Raw genomic sequence first — 24,433 nt, forward strand, 5'->3', positions numbered from 1 at the left:
ATGAAATACAGTCAAATTTATCCTTTATTTAATGTCTTCTGGGTTTGGAGTTGAAGTTAGAAATGTTTTCCTCATTCTAAGATTATTTTTAAAATAATAATTATCCCACTGTTCATCTTAATGATTTCATGATTTCATTTTTTACATTTAAATATTTTATTCATCTGGAATATATTCTGGGGTAAGGTATGACAGTGGGGATCCAACTTCTTTTTTCTGGGTTGCTATACAGTTGTCACAACACCATTGCTCAGTGACTGAGGCTCTTTTAGATGTTCTAACTAAGAGCTCAGAATTACTGAAACAAACACCAAAATTAGGGGCTCAGGACCCTACGACATATACAGCATTAAAAGCACAGATCTGGGAGTCAGATATCTAGCATATCATATTAAACTACTACTGTTACAAATTCTAGAAAATAGAGAGTAGCAAGATAGAGGCTTCTCTATTTATGATTTTTATTATATTTAGGTTTTTGATGAAGACCTAAAGATGGATTATCTCAAATTCAGTTAAAATATCTAAATATACACTATACATCAGCGGTGTTAATAACAAGTAGCATTTACATAGCGTTTTACAGTTTGTATAAAGTGACTTCACTTACGTTAATTTACTTTATCCTCATAATCACTCTGTGAGAACAGAGGCAGATTTTAATCCCCATTTATTGCTGAGAAAAATAATTCAGTTATGGCAACTTGTCCCTTAAAGTAAGTGGCAGAGCCAAACTCTAACCTAAATCTTACGTTTCCAAATGCTGCTCACACTGCCTCATACCCTACACCAAGTACTTTTAAACAAAAATAAAAGAGAATACCTACTCTCAAGGAACTTGAAGCAATTTGTCAATTAAATATTCAATTGATCACATACTAAAAAATATAAAACATGGCCCCTGGCCTTAAAAAACCTTCAAAGGTATACAGTAAGTTTAAAAAGCAGACTTGGGGGACTGGAAAATAAGCCTGAAGAGCAGGAGTGATGTCTTATCTACGCTGCCCATGGCTTATGCTATTTACAACTGGTATAACTAGAATACATTATTAGCTCAGTAAATGTTGGCTGTCTGTTACTGACTGAACCCTCTAGACAGCGTGAAATATGAAATAATACCACATCTCATTCATTTTTCTCAGGGCTGAACTTTTCTTTGTGACCAAAAAATCAGCCAAATCATCAAACGGCTTAGACAATATAACAAAGGAAGTTCAGGCACCACTTCTGGGCTACACCTACTTACCTATTTCATGGCAAAATAAAGATTCTGAGCTACATTCCATTCCATTTCAAAGCTGCCGGAAGGTTATAAAACAATTTCAAGAACCAAATCCAGCTCAACAGCCACAAAATACAACTATCATTTGCTGTTGCTTTATTCCAAATTAAACACATCCTCTGCCTCTATAATAAAAAACTGTCCATAACATTTCTCATCAACAGGCCTTTCTTTCTTTCTTTCTTTTTTTTTTTTTTTTGCGGTACACGGGCCCCTCACTGTTGTGGCCTCTCCCGTTGCAGAGCACAGGCTCCGGACGCGCAGGCTCAGCGGCCATGGCTCACGGGCCCAGCCGCTCCGCGGCATGTGGGATCTTCCCGGACCGGGGCACGAACCTGTGTCCCCTGCATCGGCAGGCGGACTCTCAACCACTGCGCCACCAGGGAAGCCCAGGCCTTTCTTTATGTTGTTTCCTTCAGACATCTTGTCAATATATCTTTTCTACAGGTCTTTTATTTTTTTAACACTAATAATCACTTACCTGACACACACAAAAGTTCCTATTTTTTTTAACTTTTGAAATATTTTAATAAATACTAGGGGAGAACAAAAAGTGAATAAGGGAAATTCAAGTACAAAATTAAACTCACTTTACAAAGTTTAATTTTCTATCGTACCACAGATAATTTTGCTTCAGAGTTAGCTTGCCCTATTCTCCAACCTATCCATTGACAAATTATATACACTGTAGCCCCAGGGACTGGCACCCTTTGTGAAAATCTTGCATGGGTTGAAATAATTTTTAAACGTTAACAAAAAAATCCTAAAAAGATCAGATTTAAATTTAGTGGATGGTTGCATGTTAGAGCCTTAAAATCAAAAAGAACTAAAGGTTGACAATAAACGAGTAAATGCAAAGAACTTACAAAGCCATGAGCCTAGAAATTATTTGCAGTGACTGGTCTATACAATAGTAAGGAGGCATGATTTTCAGTGGAGCAACAGGGCTTTCTTCAGTGGTTATTTATAGAAAAGGTTTGGTACAATGAAAAAAATCGTCATGGGGCTTCCCTGGTGGCGCAGTGGTTGAGAGTCCGCCTGCTGATGCAGGGGACACGGGTTCGTGCCCCGGTCCGGGAAGATCCCACATGACGCGGAGCAGCTGGGCCCGTGAGCCATGGCCACTGAGCCTGCACGTCCGGAGCCTGTGCTCCACAACGGGAGAGGCCACAACAGTGAGAGGCCCGCGAAGCCAAAAAAAAAAAAAATCGTCATGAATTACCTCAATATACCATAAATGTGGCTGAATTCTAGGTCAAATCATGTGGGTATTACAGAAAGAGCTACGTAAGAGAAACCAGCACAATGCCTGCACAACGTTGAATGTGACACTAAAAAATAAAAGAGCCATTTACAAGAGAATTATAGTCACCCCTTAATATTGGCAATAGAATAAGGTTCCATTCTTTATTTATTTATTTATTTATTTTGTGGTACGCGGGCCTCTCACTGTTGTGGCCTCTCCCGTTGCAGAGCACAGGCTCCGGACGCGCAGGCTCAGCGGCCATGGCTCACGGGCCCAGCCGCTCCGCGGCATGTGGGATCTTCCCGGACCGGGGCACGAACCTGTGTCCCCTGCATCGGCAGGCGGACTCTCAACAACTGCGCCACCAGGGAAGCCCTCCATTCTTTTTGAAGGGTAAAGACTATACTAGCCATTCACGGCAGATGGGCTTTTGCACAACAATGTGAATTTAGTAAACACTACTGAACTGTACACTTAAAAATGGTTAAGATGGCAATTTTATGTTATGTGGGTTTTGTCACAATTAAAAAGAAAAAAAAAGATGGGCTTCAAATTTCCGTTATTTTAAATAAATAATGGATTTATGAGTTATTGAGTGCTTATTACATCCCTATCACCATAGAGATGAAGGTGAAATATGGATAAAACCTAATTCCTCTTTTCAAGGAGCTCAGTTTAAAGAGAACCAAATTCAAAAGTGTTCTTAAAATGAAGCAATAATAATAATTTTCCATCACCCAAAAATAGGTGAGTATCCATTTACCTCACCTTTCTTAAACTCACTGTCCATATGTCTCTCACTCTCTTGAGTCAAACAGATTTGCTAGCCCCTATGAAATGCCCCCCAGTTCTACTCCCTTGTGTGCCTGAACAAAGAGAGTAACAATCAGCAATGCTCCTGGGAATCTCTGAATAGGAAGAGAGGTTTCAAATAGTAAGGAAAGATCAAATCCAATCTTCAGACCTTATTCTGAACTATTGCCTCCATTCAATTCAACCCAACACTTAACTATGCAAAACACTGGGACTAATCCTATCAAGAAGTCATTTCTACTTTAGTCCTGATTACCTTTCTCTCTTCTGGACTCTTACAAAATCTATGGTCTATGCCATACTAATTGCTCTCAACTGTATTCTTTATATCGTGTGCAATAAGTTCTTATGCCACTGGAAAACAAGTTTAATGGTGATCAAATCTTTCTATCTGCCCAAAAGAACAGATGAGTGCTTAGTAATAAATATTAATTTGAAATATATTTTTTGAGCATTTCCTTTGTGCTACCACTGAATAGAATTTGTGGATGTAAAATATAAAAAGCAAAGGCTTTAAAGACTGAAACATCCTGCTTCATGCCCTGTCCTCTTGTGCCCCTTAATATATATACACATTTGAACTGATCAGACTTCCCATTCAAATTGTGGAAATTCATTTCCCAAATTCAAAGAATTAGCCAACAGTAGCGCCCCTCTCCCAGAAGATCCCTTTATACAACAAGACCCTCCATGACCAGAAGTAGAAGTGCAATGATTTCCATCATTTCTGAGGTAGTGTTCACATCTGCAAAGAACAAACAGTAGCCCTTGAATATGAGGGAGCTAAAAAGTGAATGGAGTTGGTTGGTTGGTTTCCAACTAGCAAGAACTCAGAAGCGGAAATGTTAGTATTTTGTTATCCAAATGATTAGTATAGTTAAAAGAAAAAATAAATGAAATGGAAACTTTAAGCCATACCTTTCCCAGAGACTGATCTGAACTTGAGAAATGGCCTCTCAGAGAACCCTAAGAAGCCTCTGCTTCCATCTTATGTTTCATACAGGTTAATTTTTCTATCTACTACTACATGGATTCTGATTACAGAAAAAGAACCAGGGCAATCACCAGCTTCAGGGAGAATTTTGGGAGGGCAAAAATTAAACCCTGCTGTTGAATGGTTTTCTTTATAATACTGAAGCCACAATACAACATCACTAAATAATACAAAGAAAGCACACTCCAATACTATGTACTGCATTTACTTCACCCACCCATCACCTCCACCCACCCATCACCTCCACCAAAAGAAACTTAAAACAGGTTGAGCCACACACAGTATGTCTGATCTGAAAGTATTTGTGACACAGCAGCTTACTCTTGCAAATTATTAGCTTAATAGTGATTTAAAATATAGTCATAGGAAAAACAGACTATTCTGGGGAGTAAAAGGCAAGTGGGAAAACCCAAACACTTTTTAAAGAAAGACAACAAATATACTCAGGCATAAGATCTGCCATCAGAAACATTTTCTTTTTCTTTCTTTTTTTTTTTTTTCTTTTTGGTATATTTAAAAAACTTACCCTGAAGAGATTTTCCCAATCCCTGGCCCAGCTTCCACCCATGTTTCTGGAGTAAGCGATGTCCAATATTATCCTGACAGACAGAACAGAGAGACAAACCAAAAATATTCCAATAATATATTCTTCCCTTCCTAGTGATATTTAAACAGGTGATGAACAAGAGATAATTCTACATATATGCATGCAAAAAGGTGCTAATAATAGGGTAAATGTGCCCAATAAAGGGGGCATTAATGTAAAAAGAAATACTGGCTAGTATTTTATATGGGAAGAACATACAGGGTAAGGGTCCTTTCTGATGGTGTGCTGGGCAATTTTTGTACATAACACTTTTAAAAGGAGAAAAAAGGGAAGGGGAAAAGGGGAAGAATACACTTATGAAGTTTAAAACTAACATTAAAAAGCAAAAAATCAAGGTACTTATACAATCATATCCACCACCTAGACAGCACCACTTTATAAGTTTTTTAAAGAAAATCTACATTGTGTTTAGTTATTCTGCTTATGTGTCAGGCTTTCATGATACAAAGTAAGTTGTAAGTGTAAGACTGCCCCACCACTAGAAATGAAAACACAATCAGAGCAAAATCCAGGCTAGACTTGATTGGTTTTTTAATATATATATATATATATATATAAATATAAATATTTAACTAGCATGCAGCCAATATTAAACTGAAAAAAGTGAGGTTAGTAAAATAAGAAATTAAATTGATTAAACAGAAAAATAAAATGAGCTCAAGCACAGACTGAGTGATGCATTTCAACATGTAATCTAACAAAAATACTAAAATGTTAGAATGAAACAGGCCTAGCAGTAAGTTAACAGTAAAGAACCATTAGTGCATGTAGGGGAAAAAAACCAATATACATAATGTCTCATCTTCCTAGGAGCACAGTGGAAAAGATCCTTCAATGTAAACCACATGAAAAGACACCTGAAACAACAATTAAATGTCAGCTTTTGTGTAAGGGTTCAAGATCTTAGAAAACTCTGCAGACCTTTGTCCAATTCTTTGCTTTTTACAAATACTGCGAAGTACAGAGACAAAGCTAAAATAACCATTAACACTGTATCAGATAAAATGATGTTACTCATCCAAAAGAAAACATTTAAAAATTTTAAACACAAAGTGTTCTGTATGCATTAAAATGTAATTTATAATATTAATTGGGTATCACCATTTGAAAATAATCTCATATTTCCTGAAATCAAATTACGAAGTCAACTAAACCAATTAGTCTCTGAATTAGAATCAAATCTCATATTAAATTGCTTTTATCTTCCAGCTCCATATTCAACGGTAAAATGCTCTTCGGAGTTACAAAGGAAAGAAAAAAATTATTTCTCTATTATATTCTCTGACAGTAAGTTACAAAAGGAAAATTAAGCCTCCCCAATGCTCTGTTTAAAAATTTTAAAAAAGGTCAACTTCCTTCTATGAGTTTATGACAGGATGCCAACTGGAAAACTGGGCCGAATTTCATTGATCAGAGGAACAAAGATCGGGATACTTTAAAAAAAAACAAAAATGTGGCAAATGATAATGAGAAGTCTGTTTCTAAAACAAAACATGCAGTTGTTTTAAACCTATATATACAAAATCATTACTGTGCACAAAAGGTCACTAGAGATTATTTTTTGCTAGCAACTGAGAGAATGAGAAAATGCTACGGCTATGTGTAATCCCAGTATAGAATGCCTAACTATTTATAAATAACTTTATTGTTAAAAAAATTTTTGTAAGTCTTAATACAAGTAATGTTAGCAGAAAAGGAAGATAGAGAGGCCTTTATAATACTACTGTGGAAATAAACTTACCTGTACATAAAATCATTGTTTTACATCATCGTAACTCCTACAACTGAATTAACTATGGCAAGGACAAGGATAGCAGAATGAATCTAAGTTTATGTAGCTGACTGAAGTATTGTTTAATTTTTTAACAGACTAATTTTGTAACTATACTTGGCACAGATTTACGGTATTAAACCATGCTGACAAAAATTGTTGTCCCTTTTCTTAATTTAAGAAAACTCACTCTTTTGGCTAAGTGGAGATGAGACATTATGCTGTGTTATATTATGAATGCACTAAAATAAACAGACAGATGAAGCAGTATGCTATTTCCAAAAGCAGTGCAAGTGGAGTGAAAGCATTTCCATACGAACCTGGCTTTAAAAACTGGGCTGTCAAAAGAACAGTTAAATGTAACACAAAGTAAGAAACTGTCCAATCACTAACGGTCTTTTTTTTTTTTTGTCTTGTTTTCAATTCACTGCTTGCAATTAATGTATTTATTAAAGAAGAGTGAAAGCATAAGTAAATTCACGAGTCAAGACCAGCTGAGAGATTCAAGAGCAGCGTGTTGTGACTGACAACAGTGAAAGGAGAAGCAAATGTTAAAGGGAGGAGGAAAAAGAAAAATTTACGGTTATACACATTAGCACCACTTTTACAAAACCACTCAAGATGGCTGTCACCTTCTCAAAAAAAAGTATTGATACAAAATGGCAGTGGCATTTCTCTTCTAAAACTTTAGGTGAAAACTGTTCTTAAATCTACTTCCCCAAGTATGCATAGGGAATGAACTGTCAGGGGTTATATTAAAATTATTAACATGCCACTCTGTGTCCTTGCAGTTATAACAAACGCAACAAAAATAAAAGGCGTATCTCCCAGAAAGTCTTCCCCTCACCAACCTCCTAGATTAAGTGAATGACTAATACAGAAAATCTAAACCTTTCCCATCATTTCAGCCTATCTGCTTTTGGAGGAAAAAAGGCAGTTCTGTGACTCTGGAGAAACGACTAGTATTCATTATGGTCCTCTTTCTTACCAAAAAAAGAAAAAAGTTTTATAAACACTAGTCAAAACTCCAACAGGCTTAAGGATGATGGGTAACAAGAAAGGCACACCAAAATACCTTATAGCAAAGTAGAACAAAGCAGACTTGTCTAATCTGAAGTGATCAAAATGTTCATTGAACTTTCACTGTGAAAGAGCAAGGGATTCAATGGCCAGCCTGTGAAAATCATTAATCTACTCTCTCTGGTTAGGTTGCCAATTATTCCCATGAATGTTATAACAGTAAACTGCAGTAAATAATTTGTAGTCCTAACAGGTAATCTAGACCTAACATGGGCAATGAGTACTATTTAACTTCTGAAATAGTAACAAATTACTATTTTGGTCACTGTAATAGTGACTAAAAAACTTTCAGTTTTTTATTTTTAAATAAAATATATAATTTGCGATTTAGTTATAATCTCATAGAAGCAAAAATAAATAACAGATTTTTTCTTTTTTAACACAGCCTGGTTTGTGACTAACAAAGGGGCATGTACAGTGACAGGCTGTTTATAATTTAAATGTACATGGAAGAAATGCAGGGAAATACACAATTAATAAAGCAACTGAACTTTGCCCAAGGGAAGTAGGCAAAAAGCTGGTTTTGCACATGATTCACAGAGCTCCCGCAACCTATTTGTTTTTTTTGTTTCAGGCCGTGCGGCACGGCCTGTGGGATCTTAGTTCCCCGACCAGAGATTGAACCCGGGCCCTTGGCAGTGAAAGTGCAGAGTCCTAATCACTGGACCGCCAGAGAATTCCTCCCACAACCTATTTGTTAGTCTCTGTGCTTGAGCCTCCAAAAATGGTGGCAGTGCAGGATTTTCTTTGGTTAGGCATGAAGTTTTTCTTAATTTTGGTTAAACTATGAAGCTGACCTAAAAACTCAAACTTTTTTCACCTAGATTACCTAAATTGGCCTTTACATTTTTTTATATTTCTAAACTTAAATGTAAATTAAAGTGTCATATTTTAACCCTTTGTTCCTCTATATTATATGTGTGAGAAAGAATATAATTTTTAAATGGGAACATCATTGATAGCAAGAAATGTATATTATAAACAACTACCAATATGCTGAAAACACAATACCAGCCAAAAAACAAAAACAAAAAACCAACTCATTATTGTTTCATCCATTCCTCAACATTTTTATTAATTAAATACCAAGTAGAAAACTTTCCCAGGAACTTTGCTCCATGAAGCTGTACACCACCAGAGTAACAATGATCATTTTGGCAACAGCACCACCAATCTGTATAATGGGAGCCTGCCAAAATACAGATTAAAACTTACTTCACCGTGTGGGGCTGATTCCACATTTTTAATAGGAAATAGAATATCATGTCTCAAGAGAAAACTATACTACAATTATGTCAGTGACTAGATGAATACTAATTCCACACTGAATTTTCTTTTAGTTGACAGCCACATTCAATTTATACCATTTAGCTTATATTCAACAGTGACAAAAATGGCAAGTCTCTTGAGTGGATTGTAAGCTTTGCTGATTGTGTATTAAAGACTCTAAGCAAAAACCAAGTGCTACTAGGTGAACCCATGCAAACAACAAGTTGTAAAACTTCCCAAAACAAAAAAATCTATAGCTCACTACAGATGACACAATGAAGACTAGAGAGAAAAGCCATATAGTAATGCTACACCATTCAGCTCCAAGAAGCACATTATTTATAGTGCAGTCCACATATGGTCACTGCTAAATGTCAAATCAGCAGTCTTACGGAGTTACAGTTTGGAACTAGTGGAGTCCACAGATCTAAACAGATATGCAACATGACAAAACCCACTTATACATATACTTCTAAATCCCTAGATATGCAAAGGAAACATCAGCAACTGGAATTTGAAAACTTAACATTAATTTTTTAAAACCTGCTCGGTCAACCTGACAACTATACAGACAGAATTTTAATCAGTCAGGTAGAACAAAGACCAACTCATGGCTGATGGGTAGTTTTACTTCCAGCTGCAACAATGACAACATATTTTAAGTCTATGGTGCAGGCATTTTAACTTTTGGATAGCTTATAATCACTCTCCCATCTGATTTCTCATCTTCTTTCTATGATAAAGATCATAAAGGACCACATATCCTAAATCACATCAACCAATTCTTGGATCTATGGTGGAATCCTAGACTGCGCTATGGTTTTAGATTAAGTTTTATTTGTTTTCTAAATATTTTATCTTTAAGTATATAGAGGTCATAATTATAGCTGGGACCTAAAAATCTCATAAAGCAGTAACTTAAAATATAAGTTCTAAAAGTTTTTTGTAATGAGGGTAAAATATTAATACTTCCTACTTTCCTTTAATGCAGATAATCAAGTTGTCTGGCAATTCTTTAAAAATTTTCTTAGAACAGTGTTTTATTCTTGACCAGAAATTTCACTGAAAGATATCTGGTTGGCTGAAGTAAAGAAGGGAAAATAAAACTTTATAACAAAGATTATGAAATACTTTACAAATGCTGGATTTTGATGTGTTTTAAACATTTCCTGATTGAAACTGAAACACCGGTAATCATCTCAGGAACAAAGCTAAGCGTCAGAAGTTTACCAAAAGCATAATGCATTATCACGTCTTTGTATCTCATTTTCCCATCTTGCCGGTTCGCAACAAATTTACCCTATTACAAAACAAAAGGACCTTAATCCTATACTCACAATAACCCTTCAAAAGGGCATATTCTTGGCACAAACCTGTGCAGACTTCCTTGGTTACCAGCTGCTGCAGATTACCTTTGTTAGAAAAAAAAATGACTAGACCTTTAGCTCCTGCAATGATCTGTAGACTCCCAAAGCTGCATATTTCCAGCCACTTTTGAGTTGCATGCTGTAGCAAAACAGTCAGCACCTCTCAATAGATATTGCTGCAGAGAAAGATTTTAATTCAGCAGAGACTCTTTCTGTGTGTTAGAAACGCCATTTCCCCCTAAAAACAAGATAGCTCAACAAGATAGCCAGCCAGCCAGACGTATAACTAATATACACTTATTTGGTGAGCATTCCTAAGGTGATAGGGCACTTGGGGGTTACTACACTATCTATTTTGATGCCAATCATTTTAGGACTTTCTTTTAAAACTTTAAATTTATCCCCAAATGATCTGGTAACAGAAATAAAATCCCTCTCTTTTTGTCCCACTTCTATCTAACACCATGTCGGCTATGAAGCTCCTCCCCCCTACTACCTAAACTACCACATCACAAAAAAAGCATATTTTAATGTGTTTCGGGAGTAAATTTTCATTCTAAGTATAATTTATTAACATACATCTCTGAACATATAATTATTCATAAAAAATAAATATCTAGTCTGAGTACTATATACCATTTGCTATTTTTAGTGGAGAAGATAATAACCATTTAATAAATAAGGCATATATCAATTCCACTCTTACTTGTTGAGATTACTCAGTCAGACTGAATTCTGATAGTGTTCTCCCTATGAAATGTGCTGGAAAAATTCCTGGACAGTGTGAGAGGAAAAAGAGCACTAGTCCCACATGCCAAAGGAATGACTTTTCCAAAAATCTTTAAATGTAGCCCTAAAAGAAGGCTTTAAAAATGTTAAATATCATTTAATTTACTGCTTTTAAAAAACCTTTCTTGAGTATAATAATAATGACTACTAGGCTGCAAACTTAGTCTAGCTAAATTTCCTGCTACTGTTGAGTCAGAGTACCCACAGAATTATAGCTTGTATAATATTAACCAACCATGTACCTTGTAGAATACGGTACCAGGGCCTTTCTTCTGACAGCTATCTGTTTTTAAACTTTGACCCAAAGAAACATTTAAATAAAATGGAAAATTAAATTATTTTTCAAATACAAGGTATTTACCTAGCTAGCCTACAGATTTTATTGTAAAACTCTACCTTGTGATAATTCCCAAGATGATATAGAACAAGGCAACAACTTCAGTGATTTTTAACTTAGCAAAGTGGGCTTGGCATTTTATCCTTAAATCAAAACAAGACTGGGCTTTCAGCACCATCAGGTGTGAATTCTCCCTCTGCAGCATTATCACATGCGTCATCAATTACTGCCATGCCTAAGTCTAGCATCATGCCAGCACATTAAGACAGAGGTACTATATGCAGTGTTCACTGGACCAGAAGAACAGAAATAAGAAGGGGAGGTGGGGGAGAAAGAAACCCTAGAGAAGAAATTAAAAAAAGGCAGACCGTGCAATACAAACCAGATCATGGCTGCTTAGCTAATATGGGCCAACTGCTGTGGAAGAAAAATGTCGAACACCCCAAGTTGTGTAAATTTCTGTAAACATCTAAACACACACACAAACACACACAACACCAACCTAATTAGGAACATAAATATATGTTGATCCTTTACTATGGTACAGTTATGAAAATAAAAGCTAAAGTTAAAATATCTGCTCTCTAAATTGCCTTATTTTCCTGAGGGAGGAGGAGAAGCTAGTGTTTCTTAAAGGGAGAAGGGGGATGTCTTGACTGCTATAGAGATTCTCTCTTTGATGATTTTTCATTCAAGTTAACCAATAACTTCCTGAAACCCTTATTAAAAACCCTTATTAAATACTTAAGCACAAATATTAAATACTGACAATACTGACAAGTTTAGACATTTTAACAATGGGCTGTGTAATCTGAAAATAAAGGGCTTTTCAAAATAAAAATAATGTTCAAAAGTTAAAAGAGTCAGGAAAATAAATCTCCTTGTTCTATTGCTTTGCATCAATATTTAAAATTAAGTTGTGTGAAAAGATACAATCAACTTTTGACAAACACCAGACATCTCAAGCCACAGAAACCAAAATTACCATGTTTCACAAGAGTCTGGTAAATAAAACATATTAGTCCTTAACTGTTCCTAATGGAACATTTCACACATGATTGTGTTGCCCAGGAAAGGTGAAGCTTTTTAAAGGATCAAAATACATTTTACTCCTTTATTCAATTTACAAAAACACTAAACTTCAACTTGCTATCTTTAACAGGATATCAGTATGGGCCAAAAATGATATTTTTCCATCGAAATTCTAAATTGTTTCTAGATTTTTCACTGATTTCCCAACATATTAAATATTAGATTACAACCCAAATTCTATTTGATTACTGTAGGGCATGCAAGACCTCTAAACTGTACTATAAGTTATTAATAAGTTTAACTTCATTCACATCAAGTGTCACACGAACACTACCTATCTGTGACCCAAAATTAAGCACTGATCTTACCGATTCTATAGGCTTGTCAAGTGATGCTTGTTCAATTTCCAAATGTCCTTCTTCATACTGATCAAAGTGATTACCCTGAAAAAACAAGACAACAGTTATTTTTTCTGAAAGCAATAAATGCCAAAATTATTAGTAAAACCAATCAAACTAGGGGTTATTTTAACTTTTCATTCTTTTTCCATAAACAATCAAATTATGCCACAAATTCAGACTTTCTTAAATTTATAAAAACAATCAGAAGTCTAGATCTAATAATGTGAACTCGTCTTCCTATGACGAACACTGAAACTGCTAACTAAAACATTATCAACCATTCGGGCTATCAACTCTTTCATAGACTGACTATATTAGGAAGACTGCAGAATCTTAAAAACAAAGGGCTGTATTGTGTTTTACTTTTCCTAAACAATCTTGTGCTACAGAAAATAAACCCTAACAGTAGAATGCAAATAACATCTATATTACAATACTGTTCAATGTTGACAACACTGCTTTTAACTAAAACTGCTACAACATTCAACTTTAAATCATCAAGTTCTAACTCCAAAGTTTCAAGGAATTCAGAAACAATCTCTTGACACAGTATCCCAAATACAGCTATTCCTCTAATGATCTGCCAAAAGAGATAAGCATGCCCGTATGATGCCATATTTGACCACAATCAAGCAAGCTGTCACTGCGATTAGAATAAGTCAAAACAGCTCAATTGAGGATAGGTGCAGACAACTAGGATATTCTCTCTAATCCTGGCTTTCTCTGCTCCATGAGAAAGGAAGAGCCCATAATTTGGCTTTAACTCAGAGTATCAATTTTCCGGTTTCCTTCGTGTTACAAAGTAGGGGGCATGAGGAGTTGTGAGTCCTGAACTGACCTAAGTCAAAAGACTAAAGACTTCAGGTTAGCCTAAATTTAATTCAGGTGTGGAGTGGTATGACAACTTGAATGTTAACCTAACCAAAACTGACTTTGCTTTTTCAAAGTAAAATTTCAGTTGAAAGGATAAAGCTTAATGATAGCAAGCTCTAACATATAGTTTGCCACACTGTATCATAAACATTACGTTACTTGTTTCCCTCACCAGAATGTGAAGTCCATAAGGAGAAGAATGGTGGTCTTGTAGTGAAAAAAAAGTTCTGCAACTAGACAGTGGTGATAATGGTCGTACAACATTGTTAATGTATTTAATGCCACTGAACTGTGCACTTTAATATAATTAAAATGAAAATTTTTATGTTATGTGTATTTTACATTAAAAATAATAAAACTGTGTGGTACAGTCTATCCAAAAAAAAGAAAGGTGTAATAGGACAGGAGTGGGGTTTCCAAAGACAAAAAGCTAATCTTAAAAATGGAATAGGATTTAACAGCAGGTATCCCTTCCAAGAATGAGAGAAAGCAATCATCAACAAATACTAAAACGTGAAAAAATAGCTATCAATCTTGAAAGTCTGTTTTAATCTTCAATATTTTGTCCAACGATCTCTTTAAAATAACACCTGCCTCTTGGCATTTTAACTTCTATTCCAACATTTAAAAGTTTAACAGTTACTTAAAAGGTGTTAGTTACAAAGCACAGCTAAATTCCTAAATAATAAATATCCAGATAATTAGATTAACTCAAACCTCACAGTATTATAGAACACCAATGTCCAGCCAAATCTCATAATTCTCTTTCATTCTATAGCTTGATATGATCTAATTATAAAAGAATAATCTCGGGCTTCCCTGGTGGCGCAGTGGTTGAGAGTCAGTCTGCCGATGCAGGGGACGCGGGTTCGTGCCCCGGTGCGGGAGGATCCCACGTGCCGCAGAGCGGCTGGGCCCGTGGGCCATGGCCGCTGAGCCTGCGCGTCCGGAGCCTGGGCTCCGCGGCGGAAGAGGCCACAGCAGTGAGAGGCCCGCGTACCGCAAAAAATAAATAAATAAATAAATAAATAAATAAATAACTAAATAAATAAAAATCTCAAACTACCAACAATAATTGGGTACTATTTTTAAAATAATTAAATCTTTAGAGTATTTAACTTAGGACAACCGTGTTTCAAATCAAAAAAGAACTGCTCCCAAATTTATCACTATCAAAAATGATATAATAAAAGCACAAACACTTAAACAGATATTATTAGTGAAATACCAAGTAATTCTACAAAAAAGAAAATGCCATCTGGGAAAACCCATTCCAATTCATCCTTAGTACACGAGAACTAACTCAAGTTTTTCGGAACAGATCATGAATCATTAGCAAAATCTTTTTTTCAGTGGCCGAACTGCACGGGATGTGGGATCTTAGATCCCCGACCAGGGATTGAACCCGGGGCGGCAGTGAAAGCGCAAAGTCTTAAGCACTGGACCACCAGAGAATTCCCTACAAATTACTGTTCATAAATACCAGATTCTAAACACAGCTAAGTTTTCAAATCATTCTGCATCTATCTAACACAATACAAAAGAGCATTAATAATACAGTGTGAGTCCAGGAAAAGATCCACACATTTATGTTTTTTTGAAGTACAGTTAATTTACAATATTTATGACTAACTGATCGACAAAGGTTCAAAAACAGAGAAATACATGTTTTCAATATATGGTGCTAGAACTAGGTATTCATATGCAAAAAAATGAGCCTCAATCCATACCGCACACCATAATAAAAATATAACTCAAAATGTATCACAGACCTAAATGTAAAACCTAAAATTATAAAATTTCTAGAAGAAATATACAGGAGAAAATCTTGGTGACCTCGGGCGAGACAAAGATTTCTTAAGATACAACCCCCAAAAGCACAATCTATAAAAGAAAAAATTGAAAACATGGACTGGGAGAAAATATTCACAAATCTCAAAAGACCTGTATCCAAAATACATAAAGAACTCTCAAAACACAATAATAAGAAAATTCAGTTTTAAAGTAGGCAAAGATTTAAACAGACATTTCACCAAAGAATATATATAGATGGCAAGCACTCAACATCATTAATCATTAGGGGAATACAAACTAAAATCACAAGGTGATACCACTATGCACCTATTAAAATAGCTTCAAAAAAAAAAAACCCAACAATATCAAGTGCTGATGAAATTGCACAGAAACTCTCATAGATTGCTGGTGGGAATGTAAAATGGTACAGCCACTTTAGAAAACAGTTTGGCAGTTTCTTATAAACTTAAACATACACTTAGCAAATAACCCATCAATACTGTCCCTAGGTATTTACACAAGTAAAAGGAAAAACCTACGTTCACACAAAACCTGCCTGTGAATGTCTGGAAACTACTTAAATGTCCCTCAACTGGGAAATGGATTTAAAAACTATGGTTCACCCGTACAATGGACTATTTTTCAGCAATATAAAGGAACAAACTACTCATATAAGCAAAAACATGTATGAATTTCAAACACATTATGCTAAATGAAAGAAACCATACTGAAGTTGTGTTTATATAGCATGTGGAAAAAGCAAAATTAGAGAAAATAAAACTGACTGGTGGTTGACAGGAGCTGTATACTGACTGTGGTGGTGGCTACACTATGATACATTTTTAAAAAATATTTATTTATTTATTTATCTATCTATTTACCTATTTATTTATTTATTTTGGCTGCTCCGGGTCTTAGTTGCCGCACGGGACTTCTTAGATGCGGCATATGAACTCTTAGTTGTGGCATGCATGTGGGATCCAGTTCCCCAACCAGGGATTGAACCTGGGCCCCCTGCATTGGAAGGTGAAGTCTTACCCACTGGACCACCAGGGAAGTCCCCTATGATACATTTTGTTAAAACACAAACTATACACATTTAAAATGGGTAAATTTCACCTATAATGGAAAATAATCTGAAAAAGAATATTTATATGTATAACTGAATCACTTTGCTGTACACCTGAAACTAACAACACTGTAAATTAACTATTCTTCAATTTTTTTTTTTTTTTGGCGGTACGCAGGCCTCTCACTGTTGTGGCCTCTCCCATTGCGGAGCACAGGCTCCGGACGCACAGGCTCAGCGGCCATGGCTCACGGGCCCAGCCGCTCCACGGCACGGGGGATCCTCCCGGACCAGGGCACGAACCCGCGTCCCCTGCATCGGCAGGCGGACTCTCAACCACTGCGCCACCGGGGAAGCCCCAACTATTCTTCAATTTTTAATAAATAAATAAAATGGGTGAATTTCACTATATCTTAATTATACTTTAATTTTTTAAAAAAACTGAAAAAGGGTGGGAAAAGCCAGTATTTCTACATTTCCACCCTTAAAAAAAATATTTTTTAAGCATTAAAAAAGCTTAAATCCTATTCTGTTAACACACTATAGTGGTAGTTACTTGCATCTATACATGTGTTAAAATAAAAATCAATATTACTCTATGATAGTTTTTAAAATTAAATAAAACAAAGTAAAAAACATGCATAGACAGCTCTAGAATACATACGAAGCTGATTCTAGAGGTTAACTCAGAAACCTAAGTGTCTAAGAGACAAGAGATGAGATGGAGGCCCCGTTTTTAACTGTATGTTTTTTTCTTTTGAATTTTATACTTAAATACTCTAATACTCATACCCTAATAGAAGTCATAATCATTTTGTGTTTACCTCTCAATATTTAAAATGAAAGCTATATGGATTTTTGAATCAATACCACTTTAAAATAGATTTTAAAATATTTCCCCAGAAATGTATTTTAAATAGTGTTGATTCAAAAATACATATAGTTATAACACAGACGAAGAGAACAAACTTATGGATACCAAGGGGGAAGGGGGTGGTGGGAGGAATTGGGAGATTGGGACTGACGTATATACACTACTGATACTATGTATAAAGTAGACAACTGATGAGAGCCTCCTGTGTAGAGCAGGGAACTCTACTCAGTGCTTGTGGTGATCTACATGGGAGGGAAATATGAGAAAGAGGGGATATATGTGTACGTATAGGTGATTCATTTTGCTGTACAGTAGAAACTAACACATTGTAAAGCAACTATACTCCAATAAAAAATAATTTTTTTAAATGTTTAAAATAAATAAATAAATAAATATAGTTATGTATTATGCTGCGTTACTTTGTGACTTTTTTCCCAGAAGGAAAAGGTAAGAGGGGGAACACTGGGAGAAGAATATCACATTTTCCACAGCTATTACAAATTTAAATTGCAGATGATATTCACCGTAACATTTCTTTTATATTTTAAAAAGTAGAAACTAATGTCCAACAGGGGAAGAGTTTAATACTATTTTATTAATGCAACAATTAGGGAGTCATCACAAAAGTTTTAAAACTATACAGAAATATGTTAATTTGAAATTAAATGGAAGGGGAAAAAAATCAAAAAGACTGTAAGACTATGTGGACAAGAATTAGGCAGTGATAAGCAAATGTGACAGAAGCTTGTAAGTATACCTGAAGAAAAACATCTGACAAACATCTAAAGTTTAGTTTTTTTGTTTTTTTTTTGCGGTACGCGGGCCTCTCACTGTTGTGGTCTCTCCCGTTGCGGAGGCTCCGGACGCGCAGGCTCAGCGGCCATGGCTCACGGGCCCAGCTGCTCCGCGGCATGTGGGATCTTCCCAGACCAGGGCACAAACCCGTGTCCCCTGCATCGGCAGGCGGACTCTCTACCACTGCGCCACCAGGGAAGTCCTAAGTCCTATTTTTATTACTAATTTGCTGTTTGATCTCATACAAATCATGTTATAGTTCTCATGCATTCTGTACTCATTTATAAAATGAAGAATTTGAACTAGACACTCTTTTATGTTGTTTCTTGGTCTAAAATTCCACGAATTTGCAGATTTAAACTGAATTAAATGTACCCTATAGGAAAAAAAAGGCTGACATTTAAAATTTGTTACTACAAAAACATAATTACCATCAATTTCCACAAAAGCAAAATGTTAACCACAAAGCCAATAATCCTTGGTGGTGAAGCATAAAACATCTTTCATCTACCACCAAAATAAACGTGATGACATGAAAACCAAGTAAAAGCTAGCAATAATCTAGGTGACCCTGGGTTTGGTATTGACTTTCTCCATATTACACCAAAGGCATGATACATGAAAGAAATAATCGATAAGTTTGGACTTTATTAAAATGTGTAACTTCTGCTCTGTGAAAGACACTGTCAAGAGAATAAGAAGACAAGGCACAAATCAGGAGAAAATATTTTCAAAAAAACCACATCTGATAAAGGGCTATTATCCAAAATATACAAAGAACTCAAACAATAAGAAAACAACTCAATTAAAAACTGAGCAAAATAGCTAAACTGATACCTCACCAAAGAAAATATACATATAGCAAATAGTATATGAAAAGATGCTCAACATCTTATTTCGTTAGGGAATTGCAAGTTAAAATGAAATACCACTACATATTAGAATGGCTAACATCCAAGACACTGAAAACACCAAATGCTAGAAAGGATGTGGGAGCAACAGGAATTCTCATTCACTGCTGGTGGGAAAGCAAAATAATACTCTGGAAGATAGTTTGGCAGTTTCTTACAAAACTAAACACAGCCTTACCACACATCCAGCAATTGCATTCCTTGGTATCCAAATGTGTTTAAAACTTATATCAAACAAAATCCTGCACATGACAGTTATAGTAGTTTTATTCATAATTGCTATAACTTGGAAACAACCAAGATGTCAAATAGATGAACAGATTAACCGTGGTACACCCATGCAATAGAATATTATTCAGCACTAAAAAGAAATGAACTATCAAGCCACAAAAAGACACAGAGGTATCTTGAATACATATTATTAATACTAAGTGAGAGACACCAACCTGAAAGGTTATAATACTGTTATGACTCCAAATATGTAACATTCTGGAAAAAGCAATACTATGGAAAGTTAAAAAAAACAAACAAACAAAAAAACAAAACAGTGGTTGCCAGGGGCTTAAAGGGGAAGAAGGGATAAATAGATGGAGCATAGGAAATTTTTAGGACAGTGAAACTGTTCTGTATGATACTATAATGGTGGATACATGTCATTATACTACATTCGTCAAAACCACTGAACTACACCAAGAGTGAACCCTAACGTAAACTACAACCTTGGTTGATAATCATTTGTCAATGTTGGTTCACCTCTTGTAACAACTGTACCACTCTGGTGGGAATTGCTGATGACAGTTGATGTGAAGGGGGGAATGGATATATGGGAACTCTGAACTTTGAGCTCAACTTTGCTGTGAATCTAAAACTGCTCTAAAAAATAAAGTCTATATATTTTTTATAAGTAGCAACAAAAAAAACTTGAGTAAACCCGTAATCAAAATGTCTAAAGCAGGGCTTCCCTGGTGGCGCAGTGGTTGAGAGTCCGCCTGCCGATGCAGGGGACGTGGGTTCGTGCACTGGTCCGGGAAGATCCCACATGCCGCAGAGAGGCTAGACCCGTGAGCCATGGCCACTGAGCCTGTGATTCCGGAGTTTGTGCTTCGAACGGGAGAGGCCACAACAGTAAGGGGCCTGCGTACCGCAAAAAAAAAAAAGAGGATTCTTAAATCCTTTAAGAAAATTTCCATAGAATCCATTAAGAATTCCTTAAGAATATAGGAACCATATTTCCTATTTATTTCATTCTAAGACCTGATTGTATGAGGCAGAATGAACAAGCCCTGGTCCAGGAGGATCCCACATGCCACGGAGCAGCTAAGCCTATGCGCCACAGCTGCTGAGCCTGCGCTCTAGAGCCTGCGAGCCACAACCGAAGCGCACATGCCTACAGCCCGAGCTCCGCAGCAAGAGAGGCCACTGCAGTGAGAAGCCTGCGCACCACAATGAAGAGTGGCCCCCGTTCGCCACAACTAGAGAAAGCTGCACGCAGCAACGGGGACCCAATGCAGCCAAAAATAAATAATAAATAAATTAATTTATTTAAAAAAAAAATGACTACAAAATTGTAAAACTGATAACAATGATTACCACTAAGAAATGAAATGGAGAATGCAGCACTTTCTTTCACTTTTTACTTTGTTACAATGCAGCCTGAACTTTTAAACAGTATCCACTTGTACATTTGTACTACTTGTTCTCTTTTCGTTTTTGGTGTTTTTTTGTTTTTCTGTTTTTTTCTTGCTTTTTTAGAAGCTTTTTTTTTTTTGCCGTATGTGGGCCTCTCACTGTTGTGGCCTCTCCCATTGTGGAGCACAGGCTCCGGACGAGCAGGCTCAGCGGCCATGGCTCACGGGCCCAGCCGCTCCACGGCATGCGGGATCCTCCCGGACCGGGGCACGAACCCGTGTCCCCTGCATCGGCAGGCGGACTCTCAACCACTGCGCCACCAGGGAAGCCCTAGAAGCTTTTTAATTGCTTTATTAACTTTACATTTTTCCAGGCGAATGGGTGAAACTGTACTGTTGACAGAAAAACTTAGATTGGGTGCCAAGGCAATCTCTAATTAGAAGCTGGTAACACCTGACACATGGAAATTACATAAGGTTCACAGCAAACGGATCAATAAAGGCATATCAGGAAAATGAAAGGAAAAAGAAAACAACATTGTGAATCACAGTATTAATCTCAAGGTAAATGGCAGGAGTCAAGGCATAAGGCAAAATTCATCATGATGGTCATGGTGATTAGAGAGCTCCCCTACAAGTATACAAAGACAATTCCTCAACTGCAGCTCCCTAAGTTTTCTCCTGATTTCTCTCATCCCGTCCATTAACATTTCCATCTCCACCCATCCCATCACTGACCTGTCTACTGGGTATGGCCCACTGGAAATTACAGGCAACTCAGAGAGCCTTTCCCTGTGTATTATTTCCTGCTGGCTGGTGGCCTTCGCCCCCTCCCAAAGCAGGGGTCTTCCTCTCCATTCTGCATGGGCTGCTCCATTTCTTCATTTTCCTAGGCCTATCCTTGCTGACTCTTGCTTCTCCGATTCTCACCACGAGTGCACTGCCGCAACACTTATACCCACAGACCTGCTCCACTTTCCCTGGAGGGATGAAGGCTGCTTTGCTCTGCAGCTCCCAGTCATGTGAGGGCAGCATGTCACCGCCAAGCTCACCCCCCAACTCCTGTAGCCAGTGCAGCAGGAGTGCACCCCTCCTGCCTCAAGCACACACACAGAAAACTCCTTGTGTTACTGTTTTTAATAATACATTTTAATAAAGGGGGCACAATGTTCTAAAAAATTAAAGACGTTATTAGCACAAAGCTTCCTTACCTGTGACAAGAGGCTATTGGACTACATGCTGTATCTAGGTGTAAGATTCAAGTTCTACCTACAAGTTGAGTCTAACAGAATGTCTGGGAAAAAGTATTTTACAAAAAACACCCCATTAAGGGCATAATTTGAACAGTGCAAATCACCCTTTTTTTTTTTTTTTTTTCCGGCCCCACCACGCAGCTTGTGGGATCTTAGTTCCCTGACCAGGGATTGAACGCAGGCCACCACAATGAAAGCAGAGTCCTAACCACTGGACAACCAGGGAATCCCACAAATCACCTTCAAAAGACTGAAAAAATTAGAGGACAAGGGCAAGGATGTGGAAATACTGAATCCTTACAACAGTTAAAAAATCATCTTGTATAAACAAGCCTCTTCTCTCTTTATTTACATAAAAGGACATGTTATTCTAACCCAACACGTAATATTCACTAATTTTTTGTCATCTACTAGGAAGTGTTCTGGCACAGGACATAGATAAAGAAAGAGTGCCTGGACTTAAGGAATATGCCTTACGGAGAAGGAAATAGCTAAACAGTGAATTACAATATGGTTAAGTGCCATAACAGAGATGTAAATGAAGAGCTGGGGGAGCACAGACTAGGAGTATCAAGCAAGACTTCAAAGCGGAAGGGGGCTGGATCATAGCCAGGTGCAGGTGGAGTGTGGAGACTCTCCCACTGAAAAGTATAAGGCTGGCTTTGTAGAGCACAGGATTTATTCTCTGATCTATGATTTACGCTATATGCAGCTGGCAGAGGTCTTTAAGAAAGAGATTAGTATAGTAAGATTTTCTTTTTAAAACTGTTTATTAAGTTTTTTTTAAGGAGGTGGGGAGGAGGACCAAATATACAGAAAACAAAGGGGGAGCTGGAAAAGATCAAAGACAATGGAGATTTGGAGGGAATTGCCTTGAAGACTAGATAGCTCCTTCCTCAAAGAAGAGTTAAGAAGGACTATATTTTTGCTGGGCATGAAGGCGGTCAATGAAGATATATGAAACTCTTCCTTTTTCTTTAGCAAAGGAAGCAAGCAGTCCCTTGTTTCCCCCGAAACAGATCATTTAAAGCAAATCTTTCTTACCTATAGGAACAACGTTAAATTTTGGATCCATGCTCCTAATGAAGGCTTTTATATCAAGTAAGTCATAAATTTATCTAATGCCCCAAACACAAATGTACAAGTCAAAGGGTTTGCTTTAAAAGATTAAACAAATATACAATAAACATAAGCATAGGGCCCCACTGATCTAGAGAATATATATAGGTACTTATGATAAATTGAAATACTTATTAAGTATTAATTACTCAAAATTAATGACAATTATAACATTAACTAAATTTTTGCTCAATGTCAAGAAGAGTCTAAGGAGCCATGACAACTAAATGTAATGTGATATCCTGTATGGGATCCTGGAATAGAAAAAGGACACTAGGGGAATACTAAGGATATCTGAATAAAGTTAATAATGTATTAAGGGACTTCCCTGGCAGTCCAGTGGTTAAGACTCCGCGCTTCCAATGCAGGGGGCGCGGGTTCGTTCCCTGGTCGGGGAACTAAGATCCCACATGCCTCTCGGTGCGGCCAAATGCTACTACTACTACTACTACTACTACTAATATATCAGTATTGGCTCTTTAGTACAAATATGCCATACTAATGTAAAATGTTAACAGAAGGGGAAAATGGGCACAAAGTATATGAGGTGTTATGTGTATATATATGAACTCTGTACTACCTTAGCAATCTTTCTGTAAATCTAAAACTGTACTAAAATAAAAGGTTTATTTAAAAAAAAAAGTTTTGGGAAGGGTCAATACCACTCCATACACAGACATGTACAGCTTCTTCTAGCTTTATAAAATACCTTTAGAAACCTTATCCTAAGGTTATTAGGATGAGCTCATGAGATACTCAATACAGGATCTGGGAATCAGCTGAATTTAGGGGATTTTTTTTTTATCATCCCTATTTTACAAACAAGAGAACTGATACATAAACGGATACAGAGATTGTCACAAATTCACAAAGGCTTCTGATTCTTAGTCTCATATTCCTTCCACTATATTCCCACACAAAGCCCAAAGATTTAAAAAAAATAACCTTGCCTCCATAATTCTGAAATAATATTACCTATAGAAAGCAGAGTTAGTCAAAACCTAGTTATCAATATATAAAAGAGATAACTAATAAGAACCTGCTGTATAGCACAGGGAACTCTACTCAATACTCTGTAAGGGCATATATGGGAAAAGAATCTTCAAAAAAAAAAAAGTGGATATATGTA

At 36.6% G+C, this 24,433-nt stretch overlaps 1 protein-coding gene and 1 pseudogene across 2 annotated transcripts in view; both read right to left on the reverse strand.

Moving 5' to 3' along the window:
- The window catches only part of GPATCH8 (G-patch domain containing 8), a 99,788-nt gene that overhangs the window by 61,415 nt on the left and 13,940 nt on the right, over window positions 1-24,433 (reverse strand). The window contains exons 2-4 of one of the 2 annotated variants that reach the window (XM_007455118.1): window positions 12,956-13,030; window positions 7,034-7,051; window positions 4,862-4,934 (exon numbers count right to left, since the gene is read on the reverse strand). The gene's annotated coding sequence lies outside the window, so the exon portion shown is untranslated. Of the gene's footprint in view, window positions 1-4,861; window positions 4,935-7,033; window positions 7,052-12,955; window positions 13,031-24,433 lie in introns of those variants that run through there. The other variant, XM_007455119.1, reaches the window with a different exon arrangement.
- On the reverse strand, window positions 21,511-21,815 carry LOC103075637 (protein BEX3 pseudogene; annotated as a pseudogene).

This window comes from Lipotes vexillifer, unplaced genomic scaffold (genome assembly GCF_000442215.2).
Source record: "Lipotes vexillifer unplaced genomic scaffold, Lipotes_vexillifer_v1.1 scaffold1639, whole genome shotgun sequence".
NCBI lineage: Eukaryota > Metazoa > Chordata > Mammalia > Artiodactyla > Lipotidae > Lipotes > Lipotes vexillifer.